This window comes from Pelophylax lessonae, assembly GCF_965119305.1.
Source record: "Pelophylax lessonae genome assembly, chromosome: 9".
Taxonomy (NCBI): domain Eukaryota; kingdom Metazoa; phylum Chordata; class Amphibia; order Anura; family Ranidae; genus Pelophylax; species Pelophylax lessonae.
Genome location: NC_138776.1, coordinates 24423961 through 24439257, shown reverse-complemented (window position 1 = coordinate 24439257; position 15297 = coordinate 24423961). Strand labels below are relative to the sequence as shown.

The 15297-nt window shown below is 45.3% G+C and overlaps 1 protein-coding gene across 1 annotated transcript in view; it reads right to left on the bottom strand.

The window, feature by feature from the left end:
• Positions 1 to 15297, bottom strand: part of CUTC (cutC copper transporter) — a 62098-nt gene that overhangs the window by 1363 nt on the left and 45438 nt on the right. The window lies entirely within an intron of this gene.

The window sequence follows — 15297 nt, the reverse complement described above, 5'->3', positions numbered from 1 at the left end:
GATACTGATCAAATCCTGACCCGATACTGATCAAATCCTGACCGGAAACTGATCAAATCCTGACCCGATACTGATATAATCCTGGCCTGATACCGATATAAACCTGGCCTGATGCTGATCAAATCCTGACCTGATGCTGATCAAATCCTGAACTGATACTGATTAAATCCTACCCGATACTGATCAAATCCTGACCTAATCCTGATCTGATCCAGTCCTGACCTAATACCGATTAAATCCTGACCTGATACTGATATAAACCTGGCCTGATACTGATCAAATACTGACCGGATACTGATCAAATCCTGACCGGATCCAATCCTGACCCGACTGATCTAAACCTGGCCTGATGCTGATCAAATCTTGACCTGATCCTAAAGTAATCCTGACCTGATACTGATATAAACCTGACCTGATACTGATCAAATCTTGACCTGATACCGATATAAACCTGACCTGATACTGATCAAATCCTGATTTGATTCCGATGTAATCCTGACCTAATACTGATCAAATCCTGACCCCGATACTGATCAAATCCTGACCTGATACGGATATAATCCTGACCCGATACTGATCAAATCCTGACCCGATACGGATCAAATCCTGACCCGATACTGATCAAATCCTGACCCGATACTGATCAAATCCTGACCCGATACTGATCAAATCCTGACCGGAAACTGATCAAATCCTGACCCGATACTGATATAATCCTGGCCTGATACCGATATAAACCTGGCCTGATCCTGATCAAATCCTGACCTGATCCTGATGTAATCCTGACCTGATCCTGATGTAAACCTGACCCGATCCTGATGTTTGGCTGGGTTCACACTTCTGTGAATGGGATGCAGGTTTCCCCACAACCAATACGCATGACAGGAGAGTGTGATGGGCTCTCGATGGAGCCGGTTCACACATCTCGGGGGCGGGTGCGGAGTCGATTGCACAGGGGTCCTGTGTGTCTTTGGCTCCGTTTCAGGTCTGAATTCAGGCAACCATTCGGGCCTTATTCGTCCTTGAAGCGGAGAACAGGGATTCACTGGACCCCAAGTGGTCAGCCGCATCTGTTTCAAGTGTGAACCCAGCCTAAACCTGACCTCATACTGATCAAATCCTGACCTGATCCTGATATAAACCTGACCTGATACTGATCCAATCCTGACCTGATACTGATCAAATCCTGACCGGATACTGATCAAATCCTGACCGGATACTGATCCAATCCTGACCTGATACTGATCCAATCCTGACCTGATACTGATCCAATCCTGACCTGATACTGATCAAATCCTGACCTGATACTGATCAAATCCTGACCTGATACTGATCAAATCCTGACCGGATACTGATCAAATCCTGACCTGATACTGATCCAATCCTGACCTGATACTGATCCAATCCTGACCTGATACTGATCAAATCCTGACCGGATACTGATCAAATCCTGACCTGATACTGATCCAATCCTGACCTGATACTGATCAAATCCTGACCGGATACTGATCAAATCCTGACCTGATCCTGATGTCAGGTTGGGTTCACACTTATGCAAATTGGATGTGGGTTTCCCGGCATCCAATTCGCATGACAGGAGAGTGTGACGGGCCCTCGATGGAGCCGGTCCACACATCTCGGGGGCGGCCGTAGAGCGTATTGCATAAGGGTCCCATGCGTCTTTGGCTCCATTTCAGGTCCGAATTCAAGCAAAAATTCGCACCTGATTCGCCCCTGAAACGGTGAACAGGGACGCACCAAACCCCCTGCTGCGAGCCGCGCCGCAAATAGTGTTAACCCAACCATATAATGGACTGAATCCTGAGCCTGAGTTCACGCTATTGAGATATCAGACATCACGCGATTCGCACTGCATTGCTGTGCAGATCACATGCGATGTCTGTGCAATGCTAATTCAGCCATACAAACCCTTTTTTGATCCCCACTGGAATCAGATCGCATGGGTGTTGTCCACACATGTGATCCAATTCCCGCACCATTTGGCAGTCCGCACTGCGATCCGATCTGGGGGTGTCAACTTTACATTGACACCTGCAGCAGTTCCCATAGGGCAGTGTGAACTGCCTCCGAGAGACATGCGATGGGGGAACCCACACTGGAATCCTGCTGGTTCCCACATCGCAATAGTGTGAACCCAGCCAGAACCCGAATCCTAAACTGAACTGAGGCTGGGTTCACACTATTGCTATGTGGGAACCAGTGCGATTCCAGTGCATGTTCCCGCATCGCATGTCTCAGACAGGCAGTTCACACTGCCCCCTGCCAACCTTTGTGGGTATCAATACAAAGTTAATGACACCCTCAGATCAATTCACATTGCGAACTGTCAAATGCAGGAATCGCATCGCATGGGTGTGAACACCCATGCGATCTGATTCCAGTGCGGGCCAAAAAAAGGGTCCTGCACCATTTTTGGCCGAATGCGATGCAAATTCAGCCACAAAGTTTGCATGGCTGAATTTGCATCGCACAGACATTGCATGTGATCTGCACAGCAATGCGACCAACTACCAAATACTGAACCAAATCTTGAACGGAGGCCGGGTGCGATTCCCAGCATGGGGTCCGGTGCCTTTCTGTTCACCGGTTCAGGTGAAATTTAGGTCCCAATTTTTTCCTGAATTCGCATCTGAACCGGTCCCAAAAATGCACAGGACCATTTTAGAATTTGCACCGTGGGCACCCCAGACGTGTGAACCGGCTCAATTGAGATCCGGTCACACTCGCCTGTCATGCAAACCGAATCCAATTCGCATATATGTGAACCCAGCCTGAATCCTGAACCGAATCCTAAACTGGATCCTGAACAAAACTGAACACATGTGCGATTCAGCAGCGTTCTCATAGAACTCAATGAGCCTGGAATTTGCACCTGAACCGCATTGCAGCGCTCAGAAAACGCACATGACTCATTAAATTCGCACTGCGGATGCACCGCACATATGTGAACGGCTTCAACAGAAATCAATCTTATTTCACAAGTCATGCGAATCAGATGCGGTTCAAAACGCATCCAATTCGCATATGTGTGAGCAGAGCCTTAGGCTGGCCATACATGGGTCGAATTTTGAAAGAATTTTCTTTCAAAAATCACATCGAAGAATTTTAGTTCAAATTTCACACCATTAGTGGGCCGAAGCAACGGCAGATTTTTGTGCGGTCATGGAATTTGAGTGATCGGCATGTTGGAAATTTTTTGAAAAACAAACGATTTTCTAATCAATGATGGGAGAATCGTGCAAGAAATATAATCGAAAAAGAAAATGTGCATGAGCGCGAGAAAAGAAGATTCCTGGAAGGAAAAGAAAATTCCTGGAAGGAAAAGAAAATTCCTGGAAGAAAAGAAGATTCCTGGAAGGAAAAGAAGATTCCTGGAAGGAAAAGAAAATTCCTGGAAGAAAAGAAAATTCCTGGAAGGAAAAGAAGATTCCTGGAAGGAAAAGAAGATTCCCAGGCCACGAAAATTCTTTTTCTGTAGCAATATGAGGTGAAATTGAAGGCTTGGTCGGTCAAATTTCAAAATCAATGGTAGCGCCAATGAATCGCAAAACGCACAAAATTTCTGATTTTCGATAGAATGTTCTTTCGAAATTTGACAAATGTATGGCCAGCCTTAGACAATGGTCTTCATACAGCCTAAATGTTCATACAAGTTGTAGACCCCCCACCTAATACTTAACCACTAGGCTGGGTTCACATATGTGAAAATTGGATGCGGTTTTCACTGCATCCAATTTGCATGACACGCGGGTGTGACCGGCTCTCAATGGTGCCGGTTCACACAGGTCCGAGTCGGCCATGGTGTGAATTGCAAAAGGGTCCTGTGCGTTTTTGGGTCAGAATTTCAGGCAAAAAAAATTCGGACCTGAATCACACCTAAACCGGTGAACAGAAACGCACCGGACCTCAGGCACAAAACCGCGGCCGCACATGCTGGGTCAGGTCCCTGCAAAATATCCAAGCTGCATATATTTGGACACAGGCACAATTTTAGTAATTTTCAGTTATTGACTAAAACACATTCACGCTATAATTATATAACGGCTATGGGCTGAAAGTGCGCACTCTCGGGTTTAATTTGAGGGTATGTACATCCAAATCGGAGGAGGAGTTTAGGAAATACACCTGTTAAGAATAGCCACCCACCCCTTTTTCAAGGACCAAAAGTAATTGGACAAAAGCCGTTTCATGGCCAGGTATGGGCTACTCCTTCGTTATTTCTTCATCAATTAACCACTTTACCACCGGAGGATTTTGCTGTCTTACGTCTGGGCCACTTTTTGGGATTCGGCGCTGTGCGACTTTAACTTACAATTGCGCGGTTGTGCGACGCTGTACCCAAACGAAATTTATGTCCTTTTTTTCCCCACAAACAGAGCTTTCTTTTGGTGGTATTTGATCACCTGTGCGTTTTTTACTTTTTGCGCTATAAACAAAAAAAAAGAGCGTAAATTTTGAAAAAACAACAATATTTTTCAAATTTTTTTATATGAAATTCCCCCCCAAAAAAATGTAAAAATCAAAATTTTTTTAAATTTTTGGCCAATTTGTTTTCTGCTACCTATGTTTGGTAAAAAAATTCACAATAAGCGTATTTTGATTGGTTTGCGCAAAAGTTATTGCGTTTGCTAACTAAGGGAAAGATTTCTGTCATTTTTGGTGTTTTTTTTTTAACGCGTAATGGCGGCGATCTGCGTTTTTTTTTGCGGGACTGCGACATTGCGGCGGACAGATCGGACCCTTGACTGACATTTTTGACACTTTTGGGGGTACCAGTGACATTACTGCAGTAATCAGTGCTATAAATATGCACTGTTACTGTAAAAATGACACTGGCAGGGAAGGGGTTAATTTTTATTGGAGAGGGAGGGGTTAATGTATGCCTGGTGCTTACTGACGTGTGTGGGGGGAGGGGACTGAGTGACACAGGGACAGATCCAGGGTTGAGCTATGCTGAACCCTGCAATCTGACCCTGCCTGTCACTTAGGAGATCCGCCCGCTTGTGTTTACACAAGCAGGCGGATCTCCACACTAGATCCCCGATGATCGGGGGAAGAGCAGCGGCAATCGCCGCTGTTCCTCCCCTGGCCCGACTCCCACTGTGACTGAATACACCGGGAGCGAGCCTCCGGCAGCGCGCGCGCGCCGCCGAGAAGGGGGAGTGTCTGACGACGTAGTACTACGTCGTCAGACGATAACGAGCCACTTTGCCGCAGTAATATTACTGCAGGCAGACGTAAAGTGGTTAAAGAGCATGTTAACCCTGCACAAAAAAAAAAATGAGAAAAAAAAAAAAACCTGTAAGACAAAGGCATAATGAGCTAGTATGCATCACATACTAGCTGATTATGAAAATCTGACCTTAGAACGAAGCCCTGCGCAGTGCCGCCTGCGCAGCGACTGGACGGCCGACATGTTCAGCCGTCCTGCTTCCTGGTTCGCGTCCTCAGGCCATCTGATTGGCCGGAGGCGCGATTACATCACTCCCGCGCGGGAGCCGCTGTTCACGGCTCAGGACTCTGAAGGAAAGGCACAGAAGGCCGTTCCTTCAGAGCGCAAGTGCCGATGATGTCATCGGCTGCATTAAAAGTAAATATCTCCTAAACGGTGAACGTTTAGGAGATATTTACAGTACCTATAGGAAAGACTTATTAAAGGCTCACCTATAGGAACAACCTCTTTAACCACTTTAGCCCCGGAGGATTTGGCTGCTCAAAGACCAGGCCCTATGTAGCGATTCGGCACTGCGTGATTTTAACGGACAATTGCACGATCGTGCGACGCTTTACCCAAATAAAATTGACGTCCTATTTTTCCCACAAACAGAGCTTTCTTTTGGTGGTATTTGATCACCTGTGCGATTTTTACTTTTTGCGCTATAAACAAAAAAATAGCGACAATTCTGAAAAAATAACAATATTTTTCACATTTTTTTTTTTTATATGAAATCCCCCCCCCCCCCCAAAAAAAAAATTTAAAAATCAAAATTTAATATTTTAGGCCAATTTGTTTTCTGCTACATATTTTTGGTGGAAAAAAAAAGTTGCAAAAAGCGTATTTTGATTGGTTTGCGCAAAAGTTATTGCGTTTACTAACTACGGGAAAGATTTATGTAATTTTTATTGTTTTTTTTTTTTAACTAGTAATGGCTGCGATCTGCAATTTTTTTTTTTGCGGGACTGCGACATTGCGGCGGACAGATCGGACCCCTGACTGACATTGACACTTATGGGAGTACCAGTGACATTACTACAGTAATCAGTGCTATAAATATGCACTGTTACTGTAAAAATTACACTGGCAGGGAAGAGTTTAACTTTATTGGTGATCAGTGGGTTAAATGTATCCCTAGGGGCGTAATTCTAACTGTGGGAGGGCGTGGCTTGTGATGTAACCACAGAGGCATACGATCCTATATTGCAGGATCGCATAATCTCTGTACTTACATCAGGGAGAATGACAGACGGCTGTGTTTACATCAGCCGTCCGTCCTTCTCCCTCTCCTGCGGGAGATCGCTAGTGGCTGGAAAACATCGGAGCCGCCAGTCACACGCGCGGGGATGTCCGTGAACGAGCGGGGGCGGGAGCGGGAGCGCGCCTCCGGCGGCGCACACTCGCCCCCTATAGGCTCCTGGACGAGCAACGTAGATCTACGTCGGTTTGCCCAGGAGCGGCTGACTGCCGCAGTAAATATACTGGAGGCGGTCGGCAAGTGTTAAAGCAGGTAAAAGGTCTGGAGTTGATTCTAAGTGTGGTATTTTCATTCGGAATCTATTGATGTGAACCTACATCGTGTGTTCAAAGGAACTGTCCATACAAGTGAAACAGGCCATTGTAAGAGCCCATTCACACTAGCACGATTTGTGAGGCGACTTGTGTAGCCCCAGGTTGCTTGACATAACAAAAGCAATGTTAATCAATCAGTGCCGTCTTAATTGGCACTACTGAAGTCGCTCCGACTTCAGAAAAGGGTCCTGTACTACTTTGAGGCGACCTGTGATCCGACTGTCCCATATACTTCAATGGGAGTCGCCTCCTTATCTTAATTGACATGACTTGTTATCAGACTTTCCAGGAAGAAGAAAGATTAGCCAGGCATTCCCCACAGACAACGTCGCCTGTCTCTTTAAAGTAGTGCACAAGTCTCTTCCAAGTCTCATCCAAGTCTCATCCAAGTCTCATCCAAGTCTCATCCAAGTCTCATCCAAGTCTCATCCAAGTCTCATCCAAGTCTCATCCAAGTCTCATCCAAGTCTCTTCCAAGTCTCTTCCAAGTCTCTTCCAAGTCTCTTCCAAGTCTCTTCCAAGTCTCATCCAAGTCTCATCCAAGTCTCATCCAAGTCTCATCCAAGTCTCATCCAAGTCTCATCCAAGTCTCAAAACAAGTCTCTTCAAGTCACGGGCGACTTTCTGGTCGTGGTAGTGTGAACCGGCTCTTAGGCTTCAAAAACGAAACAAATCCATCAGAGAGAAGGCAGCAACATTAGGAGTAGCCAAATCAACAGTTGGGTACAGTCTGAAGAAAGAAGAACGCACTGGTGAGCTCACCAACATAAAAAGGCGTGGATGTCCGCGGAAGACAACAATGGTGGATGATCGCAGGATCCTCTCTATTGTAAAGAAAATCCTATTCACAACATCCAGACAAGTGAAGGACACTCTCCAGGAGGTGGGCGTATCATTGTCAAAGTCTACAATCAAGAGAAGACTTCACAAGAACAAATACAGAGGGTTCACCACAAGGTGAAAACCATTCATAAGCCTGAAGAATAGAAAAGCCAGATTAGACTTTGCCATAAAACATCTAAAAAAGCCAGACCAGTTCTGGAAAAGCATTCTTTGGACGGATGAAACTAGGATTAGTCTCTACCAGAATGACGGGAAGAAAAAAAGTGTGGAGAAGACTTGGAACAGCTCACGATCCAAAGCTCATCTGTAAAACATGGTGGAGGCAGTGTGATGGCATGGGTATGCATGGCTTCCAGTGGCACTGGGTCATTGGACCATCATCAATGGACACCAAACAACGGAATCGCCCAAGCGCTCACTCCGATGGGACTACTGGACGTGCCGCTCTCCTCAGGCGGGGAACTCCAATCAGAAGTGCATGTGAAAGGGAAAAGGAGGCGCAAACACCTAGTGCACTACCCTTGGACACCTTTAAAACTTTTTATTAAAATGCCAAAAACATACTCACAGATATGAAGAGCAAAAATTGCATTGAACGAGTCCACCACATGTGGAAGTGATCATCCCTGTAATTGGACCACTGACACGTTTCGGGAGACACGCTCCCTTCCTCAGCGTATGTTTTTGGCATTTTAATAAAAAGTTTTAAAGGTGTCCAAGGGTGATGCACTAGGACTAGGTGTTTGCGCCTCCTTTTCTCTTTCACATTCATTTATTGATGATGTGACAGAAGACAGAAGCAGCCGGATGAATTCTGCAGTGTTTAGAGATAAACTGTCAGCCCAGATTCAGCCAAATGCAGCAAAGTTGATTGGATGGCGCTTCACATTACAGATTTTCATACATTTAAAAAACATTATTTTTTTAGTTTTTTTAACTTGACAGGTACTCTTGTGGAGGGATCTGGGGGGGGGGGGGGTCTAAAAGACCCCAAACTCCTCCTCTGCACTTAAAAGCATTCAAAACAGCCAAGTTTGGCTGTTTTGAATGCTGTCATTTTTTTTAATCTGGCGTCGTACCCGGAAGTGATGTCATGACATCACTTCCGGGTTTTCACATGGAGACCTGATCAGAGCCCAATGTGGCTTTGATCGGGTCTTCGGCGGCCGTGCAGGTAGGATGCCCGGGTCTCCCGATGGGACGGGCGAGCCGCGTAAGGTGGCGGGAGGGGCGTACGTCACCTCCCGCTCCTTGTAATGACAGCCGAGCGGCTTCTCAGGGTTGTCCTTACAAGACAGCCGACACCGGGGTGATGCCTCTAGCTGCAGGCATCACTCCGGTACAAGCACATTCTGAAAATATCAGCAATATCAGTAACCACAGGGGCCGATTCCGATATATCGGGGAAAGTGCATATCGGCCCTCGGTACAGTGCCTTGCGAAAGTATTCGGCCACCTTGAACTTTTCAACCTTTTGCCACATTTCAAACTTCAAACATAAAGATATAAAACTGTAATTTTTTGGGAAGAATCAACAACAAGTGGGACACAATCATGAAGTGGAACGAAATTTATTGGATATTTCAAAATTTTTTAACAAATAAAAAACTGAAAAATTGGGCGTGCAAAATTATTCAGCCCCCTTAAGTTAATACTTTGTAGCGCCACCTTTTGCTGCGATTACAGCTGTAAGTCGCTTGGGGTATGTCTCTATCAGTTTTGCACATCAAGAGACTGACATTTTTGCCCATTCCTCCTTGCAAAACAGCTCGAGCTCAGTGAGGTTGGATGGAGAGCGTTTGTGAACAGCAGTTTTTAGTTCTTTCCACAGATTCTCGATTGGATTCAGGTCTGGACTTTGACTTGGCCATTCTAACACCTGGATATGTTTATTTGTGAACCATTCCATTGTAGATTTTGCTTCATGTTTTGGATCATTGTCTTGTTGGAAGACAAATCTCCGTCCCAGTCTCAGGTCTTTTGCAGACTCCATCAGGTTTTCTTCCAGAATGGTCCTGTATTTGGCTCCATCCATCTTCCCATCAATTTTAACCATCTTCCCTGTCCCTGCTGAAGAAAAGCAGGCCCAAACCATGATGCTGCCACCACCATGTTTGACAGTGGGAATGGTGTGTTCAGGGTGATGAGCTGTGTTGCTTTTACGCCAAACATAACGTTTTGCATTGTTGCCAAAAAGTTTGATTTTGGTTTCATCTGACCAGAGCACCTTCTTCCACATGTTTGGTGTCTCCCAGGTGGCTTGTGGCAAACTTAAAACGACACTTTTTATGGATATCTTTAAGAAATGGCTTTCTTCTTGCCACTCTTCCATAAAGGCCAGATTTGTGCAGTATACGACTGATTGTTGTCCTATGGACAAAGTCTCCCACCTCAGCTGTAGATCTCTGCAGTTCATCCAGAGTGATCATGGGCCTCTTGGCTGCATCTCTGATCAGTCTTCTCCTTGTATGAGCTGAAAGTTTAGAGGGACGGCCAGGTCTTCGTAGATTTGCAGTGGTCTGATACTCCTTCCATTTCAATATTATCGCTTGCACAGTACTCCTTGGGATGTTTAAAGCTTGGGAAATATTTTTGTATCCAAATCCGGCTTTAAACTTCTCCACAACAGTATCTCGGACCTGCCTGGTGTGTTCCTTGTTCTTCATGATGCTCTCTGTGCTTTACACGGACCTCTGAGACTATCACAGTGCAGGTGCATTTATACAGAGACTTGATTACACACAGGTGGATTCTATTTATCATCATTAGTCATTTAGGTCAACATTGGATCATTCAGAGATCCTCACTGAACTTCTGGAGAGAGTTTGCTGCACTGAAAGTAAAGGGGCTGAATAATTTTGCACGCCCAATTTTTCAGTTTTTTATTTGTTAACAAAGTTTGAAATATCCAATAAATTTCGTTCCACTTCATGATTGTGTCCCACTTGTTGATTCTTCACAAAAAATTACAGTTTTATATCTTTATGTTTGAAGCCTGAAATGTGGCAAAAGGTTGAAAAGTTCAAGGGGGCCGAATACTTTCGCAAGGCACTGTATATCGGCTTTGCTGATAATCGGTCGATCCCTAATTCCTACACATTTCAGCTCAGGGTAATTTTAGGAGCGTGTTCTTATATTCTACAGATTTACTAAAATAGGGCCACGTGAAGGGGGAACAAAGTGCACACACCTTGTGTAATACAATCCCTATCTGCGTGTGTGTGGAGAGCCTGCACACTGCAGCCGGAAATGGGTTGTCACACGGATAATACAGGGAAGAAGGAACAGCAAAGGCTAAAATCCATTTCGTAGATGGAAACCAGCGCCATCCACCTTGTAAGGAGAGTTCTACCGTATTTCCTTCTACTTTTGGTCACCAATCATTGCCTATCCTGGCATCCATGCACATGCACATATCCTGCTGCGTCTTCCCCTCTTCATACAGGGTTCTCTTTTATTGATATATTGGCAGATCATCAGCCTGGGACAAGTCAAATATCCCCTCTGAAATCTCAATCTAATTTTTTTTACCTCTTTTTCTGAACCCTCTTCACATAATACCCCTGAGGAAGCCATATAGGCGAAACGCGTTGGGCATAGCCCTGCCTTCCGACATCTACATGGGTACACTGTACATACAGTGAAACTATGGAAGACATTGAGCTTTTTAATTGAGAGGGGTGATTCTTTTATATTGTATCTTTTTTTTCCATTTGTGTATTATGATGTATGGGTTATATTTGTTGAGATAGATTTGAATAATTAATTTTAATTCCTTTTCTGATACTAATAAAGAACACAATTTTATAGATTTATGAATTTTTCTGTATGCCGAGTGGGGTAGCCAAGCACCTCCCAGTTTCTCTTCTCCTCTGTTCACCATATGCCATATTTGGGGTGTGGTGCTTGACAAGATTGGCTAGGTCGATATAATATCATTTGTCTGCCGCAATGTTGCAGTCCCGCTAAAAAACGTTGATCGCCGCCATTACTAGTAAAAACAATTAAAAAAATAAAAAGACCATAAATCTATCCCATAGTTTGTAGACGAGATAACTTTTGCACAAACCAATCATTAGACGCCTTATTAGGATTTTTTTTTTACCAAAAATATGTAGCAGAATACAAATTGGCCTTAACTGATGAAAAAATTTGATTTTATTTGGGTACAGTGTCGCACGACCGTGCAATTTTCAGGTAAAGCAACGCAGTGCGGTATCGCAAAAAAACGGCCTGGTCATGAAGGGTGTAAAACCTTCCGGAGCTGAAGTAGTTATACACCACAGGGGTTTTTACTTTTTGCTAATCGAAATAAGCTTAACCACTTGCCGACCGCCGCAAGTACATATACTGCGGCGGTCAGCCCCTCACAGGCAAAGTGACGTAGGGGTACGTCACTAGCCTGTGAGGCTCTGGGGAGCGAGCGAGCGCGCGCCTCCGGCGGCGCGCTCCCGCGTGGTCACAGACCCCTCCGCACGTGTGACCGGCGGACCCGATGTCCGCCGGTCACTCAGCGATCGTCGGGGGAGAGGGAGAAAGTCAGGCGGCTAATGTAAACAAGCTGCCTGTCATTCTCCCCTGTGTAGAAACTGTGATCACACGGTTCTACTATGTAGGACCGTTGATCACTGTTTCTACAGCTCAAGCCACAGCCAATCACAGTTAGAATCACGCCCCTAGGGACACACACCGCCCCTTCCTCTCAAATAAAGTTAAAGCGGAGTTCCACCCAAAAGTGGAACTTCCGCTTTAGGGAGTCCTGACCCCCTGACATGCCACATTTGGCATGTCATTTTTTTGGGGGGGGAGCGGGTACCTAGTTTTGACAGGTACCCGCTCCCATTTCCGCTCGGAGCGCCGCGGCGCCATGAATGGAAGTTCTCCTCTCCCCCTCCCTCCCTGCAATCTTCTGGGACATGTCAGAGGTCCCAGAAGATTGCCGGCCAATCACGGCGCGCAGCGCGACTCGCGCATGCGCAGTGGGTACCCGGCTGTGAAGCCGCAAACTGTCACAGCCGGGTGCCCACAGCAGTGATGCCGGCGCCGAGGGAGAGGATCGAGGCTTCGGGCGGCCGCATCGCTGGACCGTTGGACAGGTGAGTGAATGGCTGGAACTCCGCTTTAACCCCTTCCCTGCCAGTGTATTTTTACAGTAACAGAGCATATATATAGCACTGATTACTGTAGTAATGTCACTGGTAACCCCAAAAGTGTCACAAATGTCAGTCAAGGGTCCGATCTGTCCGCCGCAATGTCGCAGTACCGCAAAAAAAAAAAAAAAAAAAAATATCGCAGATCGCCGCCATTACGCGTTAAAAAAAAAAACAACAAAAATGACAAAAATCTTTCCCTTTGTTAGTAAACGCAATAACTTTTGCGCAAACCAATCAAAATACGCTTTTTGCGATTTTTTTTTTACCAAACATAGGTAGCATAAAACAAATTGGCCGAAAATTTTAAAAAATTTTGATTTTTAAATTTTTTTTTTTGGGGAATTTCATATAAAAAAAATGTGAAAAATATTGTTATTTTTGCAAAATTGACAATCTTTTTTTGTTTATAGCGCATGATCAAAAAATCGCACAGGTGATCAAATACCACCAAAAGAAAGCTCTGTTTGTGGGAAAAAAAGGACGTCAAATTTGTTTAGGTACAGCGTCGCACGACCGCGCAATTGTCCATTAAAGTCACGCAGTGCCGAATCGCAAAATACCCCCTGGTCTTTTAGCAGCCAAATCCTCCGGGGCTTAAGTGGTTAAAAAAAGAAAAAAGCGTTTTTTCTTAGTTTCTGTTATAAAATTTTGTAAACAATTTTTCTTCTTCATTGATGTGTGCTGATGAGGCTGCACTGATGGGCACTGAAGCCAAAGACGCACAGGACCCTTCTGCTCCACGGCCACTCCGGAGATATGTGAACAGGCTCCCAGTTATCGGCTTTCCTCTCCTCACAGGCTTGTCAGTGCCCACCAGTGCAATGCTGAACCCATATGAAATTTTTATCATTTTTTTGAGACAGATAGACCTTTCTTTTGGTGGTATTTTATCACCACAAGGGTTTTTATTTTTTGCTAAACAAACGAAAATTTTGAAAAAAATTAAAAATAAAAAGTTTTTTTCTTAGTTTAGGTTATAAAATTGTGTAAATAAGTAATTTTTCTCCTTCGCTGATGAGCACTGATGAGGCTGCACTGATGGGCATGGATCATCACCGATCATCGGTGTAGATATCCCTGGTGTGGATTGCTGCTCACCGGCTCTCCTCACGCACTGTCAGTGTGAAGAGAGGAATGCCGATAACCTGCAAATCCGGGTTACACTGCGATCAGCTGTGATTGGTCACAAATCCGGGTTACATTGCGATCAGCTGTGATTGGATACAGATCCGGTTTACACTGCGATCAGCTGTGATTGGCCAAAGATCCGGTTTACACTGCGATCAGCTGTGATTGGACACAGATCAGGTTTACACTGCGATCAGCTGTGATTGGATACAGATCCGGTTTACACTGCGATCAGCTGTGATTGGCCAAAGATCCGGTTTACACTGCGATCAGCTGTGATTGGACACAGATCAGGTTTACACTGCGATCAGCTGTGATTGGATACAGATCCGGTTTACACTGCGATCAGCTGTGATTGGCCAAAGATCCGGTTTACACTGCGATCAGCTGTGATTGGTCACAAATCCGGTGTACACTGCGATCAGCTGTGATTGGTCACAGATCCGGGTTACACTGCTATCAGCTGTGATTGGTCACAGATCCTGTTTACACTGCGATCAGCTGTGATTGGTCACAGATCCGGTTTACACTGCGATCAGCTGTGATTGGTCACAGATCCGGGTTACACTGCGATCAGCTATGATTGGTCACAGATCCGGGTCACACTGCGATCAGCTTTGATTGGTCACAGATCAGGTTTACACTGCAATCAGCTGTGATTGGACACAAATCCGGTGTACACTGCGATCAGCTATGATTGGTCACAGATCCGGTGTACACTGCGATCAGCTGTGATTGGTCACAGATCCGGGTTACACTGCGATCAGCTGTGATTAGTCACAGATCTGGGTTACACTGCGATCAGCTGTGATTGGTCACAAATCCGGGTTACATTGCGATCAGCTATGATTGGTCACAGATCCGGGTTACACTGCCAATCAGCTGCGATTGGATACAGATCAGGTGTACACTGCGATCAGCTGCGATTGGTCACAAATCCGGTTTACACTGCGATCAGCTGCGATTGGTCACAGATCCGGTTTACACTGCGATCAGCTATGATTGGTCACAGATCCGGGTTACACTGCGATCAGCTGTGATTGGTCACAAATCCAGGTTACACTGCGATCAGCTATGATTGGTCACAAATCCGGTGTACACTGTGATCAGCTGTGATTGGTCACAGATCCGGGTTACACTGCGATCAGCTATGATTGGACACAGATCCGGTTTACACTGTGATCAGCTGCGATTGGTCACAAATCCGGTGTACACATTGCGATCAGCTATGATTGGTCACAGATCCGGGTTACACTGCGATCAGCTATGATTGGTCACAGATCAGGTTTACACTGCAATCAGCTGTGATTGGACACAAATCCGTTGTACACTGCTATCAGCTGTGATTGGTCACAGATCCGGGTT